Raw genomic sequence first — 14,277 nt, 5'->3', positions numbered from 1 at the left:
CCTTCACTCTGAAAAGTTTATCTAAATAAAGTTTTTATATGTTTACTCTGTAGGCTCCAAATGATCAACACAGGAAGCTTTACTTTGCTTATCTATAGTTGTTACATTTTCAATAATGAAAATGCATTATTTGTGTAAAAAAAGGTATACAAAAAAAGGTATACAAACACTAACAAAAATGAAGGACGAATGCAGGCTGTTTGGATTTTAAGAAATCAAGAGTGTACAGTGGTTAGAAGTGAGGTTAAAAGTTAAAAGTTAAGCATGATTGAATTTGGAAACTCCTTGATCTTCAAAAAGTAGAAGCATGCAATATTTTTTGAACATATCTTTGAAGTGGAAGTCTTTCACAGTGAGCTCTTCAACATCATCCTAGTGCCCATTGGTAATCCATCAGCTCCAAAGTTTCTCATTCTGTCTTGAAGGCATTCTTATGTCTATGAGCATGCCTATGAAGCCTCTGGTCATCTGTTCCTGTATCATTCATGATTGGTGAGCAGCATTATCTTGGCCCAAAATCAAATTAAATGTTCTGTAGCACAGACTTTGAAGAAGTACCAGGATGCAGAATTCACACAGGATACATCTAATGTGAATAGTTCCAGTCCTCGTTGTAGCATAGGCTTAAAAGACGAGATCAATGGATATAGGACCTTGTTTATGACAAAACCTAAAAATGTTATATTGATCCATTTACCAATAACAATAATAGGCAGGACATTTGTTGCATTATTTTTCATTGTGTCTGTGAGTATAGTGGGATGACTCAGAGAAGAAGTAGGCACTACCTTCCTTTTGATTTTTTTTAATCCATCCTCTTTGCTTTTGAAGAAATATTTTCTGTCTAGTTACCTGGGAAAAATCAAAGTATCTGGTTTTGGTTGTATCATCCCAGAAAATTATGTTGAGTTCCTAAGCCCAGGTACCTATGAATGAGACCTTATTTGGAAATAATGTCTTTGTAGTTGTAATCAGGTTAAGATGAGGTCATTAAGGCAGGCTTTAATTCATATGACTTACGGCGTTATACAAAGTTGAAAATCCCATCGAAGATTGGGATAGTCACGAAGAACATGTGATGACAGAGACAGAAACTGGAGTGATGTTGCTGCAAGAAACATCAGAAATGGATGGTCACCACTAGAGACCATAAAGAGACAAAGAGGATTCTTCCTATTATCTCAGTGTGCAAGGTTCTACACCTTGGTTTCAGAACTGTGAGAAACTCAATTTCTGTTGTTTTAAGCCACTGGTTTGTGGTACTTATTACAACAGCTTATGAAACTAATAAAGTACATCCATTTTGTTTCTTTCTTTCTTGGATTTGTTGCTTTGCTGTGATTAACCATGTGCTGTATGTTATGTTATGAGCTGCAGTAGCATATCCTGTTACATGTATTTACTTAGCAGCCATACAGCCTGTGTTCAGATCTAAGCTTTGAAACTTGCTAGCCCTGACCACCTTGTGCCTCAGCTTCCTGATGTTGAAAGTTGGAAAAAATACCTGCTCCTTATAGATTGTAATGAGGAATAATGAGTAAGTATAGGTTTAGCACTTATGTTAGTATTGGGTAAAAGGAAGGAAACAATAAATAATAATCATTATTACATAAATATATCGAATATACCATTAAAGTTTCAACTGCTATTTTTATTATGTGTATTCATATTGTATTTCAACAGTTGACCTTAAAAATACATTTTCAGTCTGTTTTCAGTATGTTCTACTGCAGACCCATCCTTAAAATCTGTTACTCTGTACTGATTCCTTACTGGGGATCAATGGGAAGGTGCTATTTCAATGTCAAACAGGAAGGTAAATAAGATCAGAAATCACACCAAATAATAAAAGTAATGATAGACAGAGGAGGCAAGATGGCAGAAGAGTAGGGGTCCTCAACTCACCTGGCCCCACAAACTTACCTAGATAACTTTCAAAACATCCTGAAAACCTACAAATTCAACATGATATGTAAAGAGAGAACAGCTGGAATGCTACAGAGAGAAAAGTTTTTGCTTCTGACAAGGTAGGAAGGTGAAATAGGTGGGGGAGGGACATTGTGGCAAGCCAGGAAAATGGGGCCCAAAAGGGGAATGGCAACAAACAGGGCCAGAAAGCACAGCCCTTTAAAAATCCATGCCTGAGTCTTCCCTGGCTAAAAAGTGCTCAGCAGGGAAATAGAGCAGAAATTCAGGAAGGGCAGTGAAGCCTAAATATTCCCAGAGACACAATAAGAGTAGGGGTGCCCAGGAGAAAGCTCACCACAAACAACAGTCGGATCTCGGTAAAGGGCTGGAGCACTACAACCCTCCAGGCCATTTGGGAGAAGCCTGCCGGTTATGTGGACCAGCACCAGAGTTCCCTTTACCCTAGACTGGCAACGGATGGAGGCAGCTGTCCCCCATTCCCTTTGGGACAGATGGACCCCAGGAGCATGGTCCAGCAATGCAGGGCCCTCCATCTGAGGATGCTGAAGCAGAGAAAGCAGGCTATCCTTCATTCCCTTTGAGAGTGGTGGGCCCCGGGAGGACACAAGACAGTGAGATCTCTCCTGCTGCTGGGTGCCCTTTAATTTGTGCAGATCAGTGCACCTTCACCTGCTGCCAGGAGCACCTAGACCAATGTAGACTGGGAAACTGCAGTTTGGTACTTATGAGGAGCTCTTGGCTCCAGAGCCTGATATCTGGCCACCACCTTTTTTATTTTTTATTTTTTATTTTGCAGTGGAAGAAAGAATGAGTGACATAGAAGACAAGTTGAAGGCAAAGAAAGAAGCTGAGGGAAAAAAGAGAAAAACATTTAAGAAACCATGAGGAAAGGTTAAGGGAAATAAATGATAGCCTCAGAAGGAAAAATCTAAGTATACTTGGCATTCCAGAGAGCTCCAAGAAGGACATAGGGCCAGAAACCATATTTGACAAATCATAGCTGAGAACCTCCCTAATTTGGGGAAGGAAACAGGCATTCAAATCCAGGAGATAGAGAGGTCCCCCCCTCAAAATCAATGAAAACCGTTCAACACCTCGACAGTTAAGAATGAAACTTGCAAATTCCAAAGATGAAGCAAAATCCTTAGAGCAGCAAGAGACAAGAGATCCCTAACTTATATGGGGAGAACTGTTAGATTAACAGCAGATTTTTTCCACAGAGACCTGGCAGGCCAGAAAGGGCTGGCAGGATATATTCAGGGTCCTAAATGAGAAGAACATGCAGGCAAGAATACTTTATCCCGCAAGGCTCTCATTCAGAATAGAAAGAGAGATAAAAATCTTACAAGAAAGGCAGAAACTAAAAGAAAATGTGACTACCAAACCAGCTCTGCAAGACATATTAAGGGGGACTCTGTAAAAGAAAGAGGAATCCTAAAGATACAATTCACCAAAACAGGGACTGAATAAGTATTACGATGACACTAAATTCATATCTTTCAATAGTGACTCTGAACATGAGTGGGCTAAATGTTCCCTTCAAAAGACGTAGGGTATGGGACTGGATAAAAAAGCAAGACCCATCTATTTGCTGTCTACAAGAGACCCATTTGAGACCTAAGGACACCTCCAGCCTGAAAATGAAAGGTTGGAGAACCATTTACCATTCAAATGGGCCTCAAAGAAAGCTGGGGTAGCAATCCTAATATCACATAAATTAAATATTATTACAAAGACCATAGTGAGAGATGAAGAGGGACACTGTATCATACTTAAAGGATCTATCCAACAAAAGGACCTAACAATCATGAAGATTTATGCCCCGAATGTGGGAGCTGCCAAGTATATCAATCAATTAATAACCAAAGTAAAGATGTACTTAGATAATAATACACTAATATTAGGATACTACAACACAGCAATTTTGGCAAATGACAGAGCTTCTAAGCACAACATCTCCAAAGAAACAAGGACTTTAAAAGATACACTGAACCAGATGAATTTCACAGATATATACAGAACTTTGCATCCAAACTCAACTAAATACACATTCTTCTCAAGTGCACATGGAACTTTCACCAGAATAGACCACATACTGGGTTACAAATCAGGTTTTAACTGATACCAAAAGATTGGGATTATCCTCTGCATATTTTCAGACCACAATGCTTTGAAACTAGAACTCAATCACAAGAAGAAATTTGGAAGAAACTCAAACACGTGGAGGTTAAAGAACATCCTGCTAAAAGATGAAAGTGTCACCCAGGAAATTAGAAAAGAATTAAAAAGATTCATGGAAACTAATGAAAATGAAGATACAACCATTCAAAATTGTTGGGATACAGCAAAAGCAATCATGAGAGGGAAACACATTACAATACAAGCATCCCTCAAAACATTGGAAAAACTCAAATATACAAGCTAACCTCACACCTAAAGGAACTGGAGAAAGAGGAGCAAATATAACCTACACCAAGCAGAAGAAGAGAGTTAATAAAGATTCAAGCAGAACTCAATGAACAAGAGACCAGAAGAACTGTAGAAGAGATCAACAAAACCAGGAGTTGGTTCTTTGAAAGAATTAATAAGATAGATAAACCATTAGCCAGCCTTATTAAAAACAAAAGAGAAAAGACTCTAATTGATAAAATCAGGAATGAAAAAGGAGAGATCACAACCAATACCAAGAAAATAAAGACGATTTTGAAAACATATTATGAGCAGGATACGCCAATAAATTAGGCAATCTAGAAGAAATGGATGCATTTCTGGAAAACCACGAACTACCAAAACTGGAACAGGAAGAAATAGAGAACATGAACATGCCAATAACCAGGGAGGAAATTGAAATAGTCATCAAAAACCTCCCAAGACACAAAAGTCCAGGGCCAGATGGCTTCCCAGGGGAATTCTAGCAAACGTTTAAAGAGAAACAATACCTATTCTACTCAAGCTATTCCAAAAGATAGAAAGGGAAGGGAGGGGATCCCTGGGTGGCTCAGCAATTTGGCGCCTGCCTTCAGTCCAGGACGTGATCCTGGAGTCCCGGGATTGAGTCCCACATCAGGCTTCCTGCATGGAGCCTGCTTCTCCTCTGTCTCTCTCTCTCTCTCTCTCTCTCTCTCTCTCTCTCTCTCTCTCCCCCTGTGTGTGTGTGTCTCATAAATAAATAAATAAATAAAATCTTAAAAAAGAAAGAAAGAAAGGGACAGGATACTTCCAAACTCATTTTATGAGGCCGGCATCACCTTAATTCCAAAACCAGACAAAGACCCCACCAAAAAGGAGAATTATAGACCAATATCCCTGATGAATACAGATGCAAAAATCCTCAACAAGATACTAGCCAATCGGATCCAACAGTACATTACGAAGCTTATTCGGGGGGATCCCTGGGTGGCGCAGCGGTTTGGTGCCTGCCTTTGGCCCGGGGCCAGTCCTGGAGGCCCGGGATTGAGTCCCACGTCGGGCTCCCGGTGCATGGAGCCTGCTTCTCCCTCTGCCTGTGTCTCTGCGTCTCTCTCTCTCTCTCTCCTCTCTCCCTGTGTGACTATCATAAATAAAAAAAAATTTAAGAAGCTTATTCGGGCAGCCCTGATGGCTCAGCCGTTTAGTGCTGCCTTCAGCCCTGGGCGTGATCCAGGAGACCCAGGTTAGAGTCCCACGTCGGGATCCTTGCATGGAGCCTCCTTCTCTCTCTGCCTCTCTCTCTCTCTCTCTCTCTCTCTCTTTCTCTCCATCTCTCATGAATAAATAAATAAATAATCTTTAAAAAAAAAGAAAGAAACTTATTCACCATGACCAAATGGAATTTATGCCCCGGGTGCAAGGCTCGTTCAACAAACAATCAATGTGATAGGTCATATCAACAAGAGAAAAAACTAAAACCATATGATCCTCTCAACAGATGCAGAGAAATCATTTGGCAAAATACAGCATCCATTCCTGATTAAAACTCTTCAGAGTGTAGGGATAGAGGGAACATTGCTCAGCATCTTAAAAACCATTTATGAAAAGCCCATAGCAAATATCATTCTCAATGGGGAAACAATGGGAGCCTTTCCCCTAAGATCAGGAACATGAAAGGAATGTCCACTCTCACCACTGTAATTCAACATACTCCTACAAGTCCTAGCCTCAGCAATCAGGCAACAAAAAGAAATAAAAGGCATTCAAATTGGCAAAGAAGAAGTCAATCTCTCCCTCTTCGCAGATGACATGATACTCTACATAGAAAACCCAAAAGACTCCACCCCAATATTGCTAGAACTCATACAGCAATTCACCAATATGTCAGGAAAGAAAAATCAATGCCCAGAAATCACTGGCATTTCTATACACTAACAATGAGACTCAAGAAAAAGAAACTAAGGAGTCAATCCCATTTACAATTGCACCCAAAAGCATAAGATACCTCAGAATAAACCTAACCAAAGAGGTAAAGGATCTATACCCTAAAAACTACAGAACACTTCTGAAAGAAATGGAGGAAGACACAAAGAGATGGAAAAATATTCCATGCTCATGGAGTGGAAGAATTAATATTGTGAAAAAATCTATGCTACCTAGGGCAATTTACACAGTCAATGCAATCCCTATCAAAATATCATGGACTTTCTTCAGAGAGTTGGAACAAATGATCTTAAGATTTGTGTGGAATCAGAAAAGACCCCTAATATTCAGGGGAATATTGAAAAAGAAAACCAGGGGCATCACAATCTGGATTTCAAGTTGTACTACAAAGCTATGATCATGAAGACAGTTGTGTGGTACTGGCATACACAACAAATGTTGGAGAGGATGCAGAGAAAGGGGAACCCTATTGCACTTTTGGTGGGAATATGAACTGATGCAGCCACTCTGGAAAACTGTGTGGAGGTTCCTCAAAGATTTAAAAATAGAGCTATCCTATGACCCAGCAATTGCACTGCTGGGGATTTACCCCAAAGATACAGATGTAGTGAAACACTGGGACACCTGCTACCTACCCTATGTTCATAGCAGCAATGTCCACAATAGCCAAACTGAAGAAGGAGTCACAATGTCCTTCGACAGATGAATGGATAAAGATGTGTTATATGTATACAATGCACTATTATTCAGCCATCAGAAAGGACGAATATCCACCATTTGCTTTGATGTGGATGGAACTGGAGGGTATTATGTTTAGTGACAAAAATCAACCGGAAAAGGACATTCATCATATGGTTTCACTCATACGGGGAATATAAGTAGTGAAAGGTATTATAAGGGAAAGGAGGGGAACTGAGTGGGAAAAATTAGAGAGTAAGTCAAACCATGAGAGACTCCTACCTCTGGAAAACAAGCAAAGGGGAGGTGTGTAGGGAGATGGGGTAACTGGGTGACCGGCACTGAGGAGGGCTCTTGATGTGACGAGCACTGTTATACTATATATTGGCAAATCAAACTTAAATAAAAACAAATGTAAAAAAATAAAAGGAATGAATAAAAAAACTTAGAATTGCTGAATTTGATGAGGATGATGATAATGAAAACACAACATATCAGAATCTAGCGAAAGCTACTCTGAGTATATTTTGAAGCATTAAATACCTGTATGAGGGTGGGGAGCGGGCAAAATGTCTGAAGAGGGTCAAAAGGTAAAAAAATTCTAGTTATAACATAATTTTTTATGGGGTTGTAATTTTCAGCATGGTCGCTATAGTCAATAATCCCATATTGCATATTTGAAAATTACTATAGGGCATATTTTAAAATTCTCATCACAAAATAAATTTTGTAGCCATATATGGTGACAGATGTTAACTAGATTTATTATGGTGATAATTTTGCAAAATATACATACATAGAATCATTACAGTATATATCTAAAACTAATATAAAGTTACATGTCAATTATACCTCAATAAAGAAAAAAGAAGTGAATAGAGGTGGTCAAAATATACAAACTTCCAGTTAGAAGATAAACCTGTTCTGGAGATGTACAACCTGGTGACTATGGTTAACAATAATGTAATATATATTTGAAAGTTGCTAAAAGAGTAGATTTTATTTATTTTATTTTATTTTTTAAAATTTTTTATTTATTTATGATAGTCACACACACACAGAGAGAGAGAGAGAGAGAGAGGCAGAGACATAGGCAGAGGGAGAAGCAGGCTCCATGCACCGGGAGCCCGACGTGGGATTCGATCCCGGGTCTCCAGGATCGTGCCCTGGGCCAAAGGCAGGCGCTAAACTGCTGCACCACCCAGGGATCCCTAAAAGAGTAGATTTTAAAAGTTATTACCACAATTAATAAAAATTGTAACTGTGTGATTGGGGATGTTAAGTTATTGTGGTAATTGTTTTGCAATGTATACATATCTCAAATCATTATGTTGTACTCCTTAAACTTATACAGTGTAACATATCAATTATATCTCAATAAAACTAGAGAAAAACTAAACTTAAAAGCCCTATATCAATAGAAATTAAATTAATTAAACATTACATTAGAAAGCATGAGAATCAAAACCTAAACTATAAGAATGAAGTGGAAAAGAATAGCTAAAGGCAATAGAAGAATTGAATGGGTTAAAAAAACAACATGCCTGACAAAGCACAAAGCATTTTGGAAGGAAAGGCAGCAAAACATGGCATTGTGGATGATGCAGCAAATGCTATGCTGAGATCCAGAGGGAGGTTGCCCCTTGAACTCCTCCAAACACTCCCTTAAGGGTAAGAATCAGATTTTCCTGTGTATATGTATGTGCGTGTGCCAATACATATTACACATATACACATTATAGATATGCAGGAATTATACATATACACATTATACATACACACACATATATACATAATATATACATTATTATACACACATATATATATGAATATGTGTAGGTACATAAGGTGTTAAATTAGCAAGTTGGAGGATAAGCCCTGTGTTTATGGGTGAGTATCTGTGTGTGTGCATCTCTATAGCAAAACATACAAAAATACCATATTTTCTTAAGGAAGCTTTCACTTGGAGTAAAATGATAGAGGAATGCATGGGAATGATAATCATTCTGGATAGTGATTGTCTCTAGGAGAGAAGAAGGAAGTGTAAACATTTCAGATTAATTTTGTAGCTCACAATGCTTTTTTAAAAGATTTTGTTTATTTATTCATGAGAGACACAGAGAGAGACAGAGACACAGGCAGAGGGAGAAGCAGACTCCCTGCAGGGAGCCCGATGCGGGACTCAATCCCAGTTCTCTGGGATCACACCCTGGGCTGAAGGCAGCGCTAAACCACTGAGCCTCCCAGGCTTCCCTGCTCACAATGCTTTATATTTCATAAGTAATAGAGACTTAAGGGAACATCATTTTTACCATAAATACAATACATACTCATCTTAGAAAATGTTGAACATTGAGTCAAGTGCAGATGTTTAATATCAATACCCAACCATCCCATCATCACTGACATCCACACTGTGCATACTTAGTGGTTAAACTCTAAAGAATAGAGTAAGTTAATGCAAAGTAGTTATGGTACACTGGAGAAAGTAAACACCATCTTAGTCCTGTGATGGGAGTCAAAATCCCTAGTGATTCGGTGATGTCATATAGGTATTATGTCCTGCCAGTTATGAGGGAGGTGAAGAGAAGGGGACATTAGACATTAACTCTGTGGTATTTTTTCTCAAAACTCATAATCACAGTTGAATCAGGAGAAAAATAACAGAGTATGCCTGCACTGCTCAACATTGTCATGTCATGAAAACAGTCTGGAAATTCCTCAAATGTGTCAACAGAGAGTTATCATAGGACCTAGCAATTGCACTCCTAGGTACACAGCCAGGACAAATGAAAACATATGTCTTCATAAAAACTTGGACATGATGCATGTAGCATCATTATTCATAACAGCCCAAAGTGGAAACAACTCAAATGACCACCAATTAATGAATGGAATAAAAATATGGTATGTGATTTGGCCATAAAAAGGAATGAAGTACTGACACATGTTACAATATGAATGAAACTTGAAAATATTAAGGCAAGTGAAAAAAAGTCAAATATGCAAAACCATATATGATTCCATTTATATGAAGCATCCAGAGAGAGCCCATCAATATGCTGTACCAAGGAATCCCCCCTTTCCATCCTGACTTCCAGAAAACTCTGTGTGGTGGGTTTGGGTCACATCTCCTCTCTCCCTTTTTACTTCCCGTGAGTGAATATTCAAGCTACAATTTAGGTTTTTGTTAAAAGGTGGCACCAATATACTACCATCATCATCTGCAAAGACAAAACAAAACAGAACAAACAAAAAACACAATAATCTCCCAAAACCAATAACCTGAGCCTCTACAGAATTATTTAAATTCTATCTGGGGAAAAAATGATAGGTGTAAAAGAAGACCGTGAGACCACATAGTCCAGGGTCTGCAGATAAAAAAAAAACTGGTGGCAGTGAGCTCCTTGGCAGTCAATGGCTGGTGTGCAAAGGGCAATCAATGCAGGGCAGAATAGGGGGCAGGAAACTGAAAGAAGATGGAACACAAAGCAGGGTCCAAGCAGCTATACTGTGTGTCATGGACAGGGGAAGATAGGGTGTGAGAAAGTCTAGGTATCCTATACAAAGTGGGGTGATAAAGGGTGAACACTCTATTCTCTGGTTGGGACCCTCTGTTCAGGCCACAATGTATAGCAGCTGACAGTGATGAGGGAAGAGATAAATTAGTGAACACAATGTAATTTGGGGTCAACTGAAAATGGGTCTGCTTTAATATCCATATGAATTTTTCAAGCAGAACTGGTAAGAGTGAAAAATGCACTCTGCAAAATGTACTCTTTTTCACAAAAAAAGTCAACAAAAAATAGAAATAAATATGATGTCACCTGGTGGTTAGATACAGGATCACAGCTCTAAGAGTCTCAGACCAGGGGGCCATACAGGGAAGGAGAATGGGGTTGGGAGCTTGACTTCATGGGACCAGTCAGCTTTCTGGATTTTTACTTAGCTAGAAAAAGTCCTCTGTATCCATAACTTCTAGGAGATTTAAAAAAAACACACTTTCTGGGATATTTAAACCTGAGATTGGAGGTCCAGCTCTGGTCTGAACAGAGAGTAAAGCTACAACTGTGAGCATGTATTGGAGGTTGTAGAGCTGGAGGGGACATACATAAACACACACACACACACACACACACAGTATCAATTCATACTTTTTAGAGAAAACAGTATGGTTTACATTATAGTCAATTGTTACTCGTTCTTGATTATAGCATTTGACAGACAAATTGCATTCATATCTTGGTACATAAATGGCACCGTGCCACTTCCTTGGGACAGTTGATTCAGATGGAATTATTCCTGGGCAACCCTTAACTGTGTGTCTGCCAGCAACTGCCTTCTCTCCATTCTTACATACATATGTACAGTGTCCCTTATCCAGAATAACTAGGAAATTGGTCATATAATTCAACTGAGTATCTATATACAGTGCAGCACAATGTTTTGCCAATGGATTTGATATATTTCAAACTCCAGATCAAGGTCTTGAATATTTAATCTGTCTTTGATGATCCCATTTTATGCCTGCATAATGACATACAGGGCAAATGTATCAAAACATTATCCAAATAAACTATTTTCAGAGTGAATACTCAGAGCCAAGACAGACTTATCAAACCTTCTATACCTCTTAGTACTGTCCGGCAATAACCAGTGACTCCGAGAATTGGTGGATTCTAAAGTGCCTTTTGCAGCCCAGGGTCCATGACTATTACTATTTTAGTTGCACAAAAATAGATGCTTCAGAGCTGTTTTAATTCAAACGTGTTAGTTGGGCTGGGCCCTGGGTTGAAGGAGCCTGTGATTTAAACTTCCCCTTGAATCCCACTGGAAGCATCTCCCCTCTGGAAGCTGTGGGCTGAGTGCTGCAAGACCTTATGCAGCCTCACCCTTTTCCTCCCCAGTGGGTCTCTGGATAACTGGGAGGTTAAACCCATGAGCCTGTTTTCAGTTCAAGGGGCTTTAATTTGGAGAGGAGAGAAGGAAGCATGTCATGAGAATACTTTTTCTCATGATTTTCACTAAACCTTAGGGAGTAGAGACAACTCAGAACTGTGGAAAGTAGGGTTTATTTGAGAGACATACTTGTCCTTCCTTAGACATCTGTACTGTCCCTGATGCCACCAACTATGAAAGTCATATGTTAGATTCAGAATTTCATGCTGTGACCATCTTATCACCTAATTCCCTTGATTTAGGAATATTCTATATCTGACTCTGATTCATTTCCCTATGGCCACAATTGAGGCTTTTTTTCATGTTATTTTCTCGCTAAACCCAAGTGCTTTTGCTATCAATAAAAATAGGAAAGTCAGTGAATGAAAAAAATCATTAGACTCTTAAAAGTCTATTACTCATAAATAAGCACTGTTTACATTGCAATATTTTTCAGAAATCTGACTATGCAAATGTAATTATATTGGAAGATAGAAAGAAGAAAATATCCTACTTACAGCTTTGTAAACTGATTTTTTATGGTGAGGAGAGCAGGGTCCCACCTTCAGATGTTTGGGACTCAGCTCAGGATGTGGGTCCCTTTGGTTGGAGCTAAACTGCTGCAAAGTGTGTGGAGACAAATGGAAAATTATCTAAGTCTCCTGTTTCCCACTTTGGTAATTAGTACTCTGGCTGTCTTATAGGTAAAGCCACTGTGGTCCTTCCAGACCCCTGTGAGTATGGGTTCTGCAGGGATCTCTTGGAGCTGCTTTTCTCTAAAAGGTAAGGGCAAGGGAGAAAAGACAGGTAATGACTCTGAGTTCCAGTTAACCCCTCTGTACAATGGGGATGAGAATGCTTCACTCACAGGATCACTGAGAACAGTCAGTGACCCACAGGAGCAAGCCCATGACCTGTGGTTACTGCAGGATCATGAATGCTTATATGAATTCAAGCCATTTCTTATTATTTTTTCAAAATTGTTATAAGGGTATACATAATGAAAGGAGAAGAAAAAGGCCTTGGTGAGAAGCTTATTATAACATGTGGCTTTTATGACTATGACCCATGGTATCAGTGTCATTGTCACTAAGCTAGTGTCTAGCATGATGCTGCAAACATAGTTATGCCAGTAAAACACAATGAGTGCTGGATCTTTCTTTTCCTGTGCAGTTCTTCATGTCAGTGGCTCAAATTTATGCCTAAAGGAGGTAGATTCTGAGGACCTAAGTTCTGATGGCTGCTGAAGCTTCTACTCTAGATTCAAGTGCAGCAGTTCTCAGGTGTACCCTATACTTCTCACATCCCTAGTGGGATATGAATCCTGGCTCAAGTGAGTTCATTGATCTGAACAGAAGCATGTTGTGGAATAGTTCCTGTGAGGTATAGAAACTAGCCTAAAAGTAGAGAAGTTGCTTTGACTTATCATAGAGGAAGAGGTTTAACAGTTGGAATGTCATTCCTTCAGCAGTTACATGCCTTGTACTATCCCTTGAGGCCCATCTTAGAGAAGTCCTGTTTTGTCTGAAAGAAATGAATGATTGAGCTTGACAACGACTTGATCTTTAACATACACTTGAAATATACACTTATTTTTTTCTGACCATATGAATGAATTTTAAGTTCTCTTAGAGGAATGTGAAATTATGCAGTAAGTTAGGTCTCTAGCAATTTGAAATCATAACATGGATTCTTTCCTGGTAACCATGATTTAATCATGCTACAATGCAAATTTTCTAAGATCCTGAAATTTCCAAGTTATAGTTAAACATGCATGTTACTTGATCATTAATTATCATTATGATTATATTCCCAGCACATTATACTTTAGATCTCTTCTCACAAACCATCCACTGCATCACCATATCCTGTCTTCAAGCAATCACTGATCTTTTGTCAATTGATTATGTTTTATTTCCTATAGTTTTACATAAATTGAAACATAAAGGTTGCATTTAATTTTTATCTGACTTGTTACACTCAGCCAGCGGTTGATCTAAATTGTCTTTTATTTGACATGAATATATGAAACATTTTTTATGAACACTTGGGAAACACTTTCTTGTATATTCAATACCTAATATCTGCTACATGAGGTCTTGTGTTTGGGAATCCTGTAGATTACTTATTCTTTTGTGAATCACCACATTATCCATTTCATATATACTGAAGTAGAGAAGTGTACAGAATTATCTTCATGTTAGGATTATAGTAAATATTTAATTGAATATATTAAGTTTGGAGTCAAAAAACTATTCTAAAATGGAACAATAAAAATATTAGCATTTTTTCTTTTTGTAAAACAAAAATTTGTCCTTGATAAAAACCAAAGGTAGAAATGTCTTTGTTTCCTACATATATATTTATCTGAAGATAAGT

At 38.5% G+C, this 14,277-nt stretch overlaps 1 pseudogene; it reads right to left on the bottom strand.

Annotated features, from left to right (window-relative positions):
- Nucleotides 1–258: 258 nt before the first annotated feature.
- LOC129518005 (ER membrane protein complex subunit 3-like) lies at nucleotides 259–2,462 on the bottom strand (annotated as a pseudogene).
- Nucleotides 2,463–14,277: the final 11,815 nt, after the last annotated feature.

This window comes from Nyctereutes procyonoides, unplaced genomic scaffold (genome assembly GCF_905146905.1).
Source record: "Nyctereutes procyonoides isolate TBG_1078 unplaced genomic scaffold, NYPRO_anot_genome, whole genome shotgun sequence".
NCBI lineage: Eukaryota > Metazoa > Chordata > Mammalia > Carnivora > Canidae > Nyctereutes > Nyctereutes procyonoides.
This window is presented reverse-complemented; position numbering and strand designations above follow the sequence as displayed.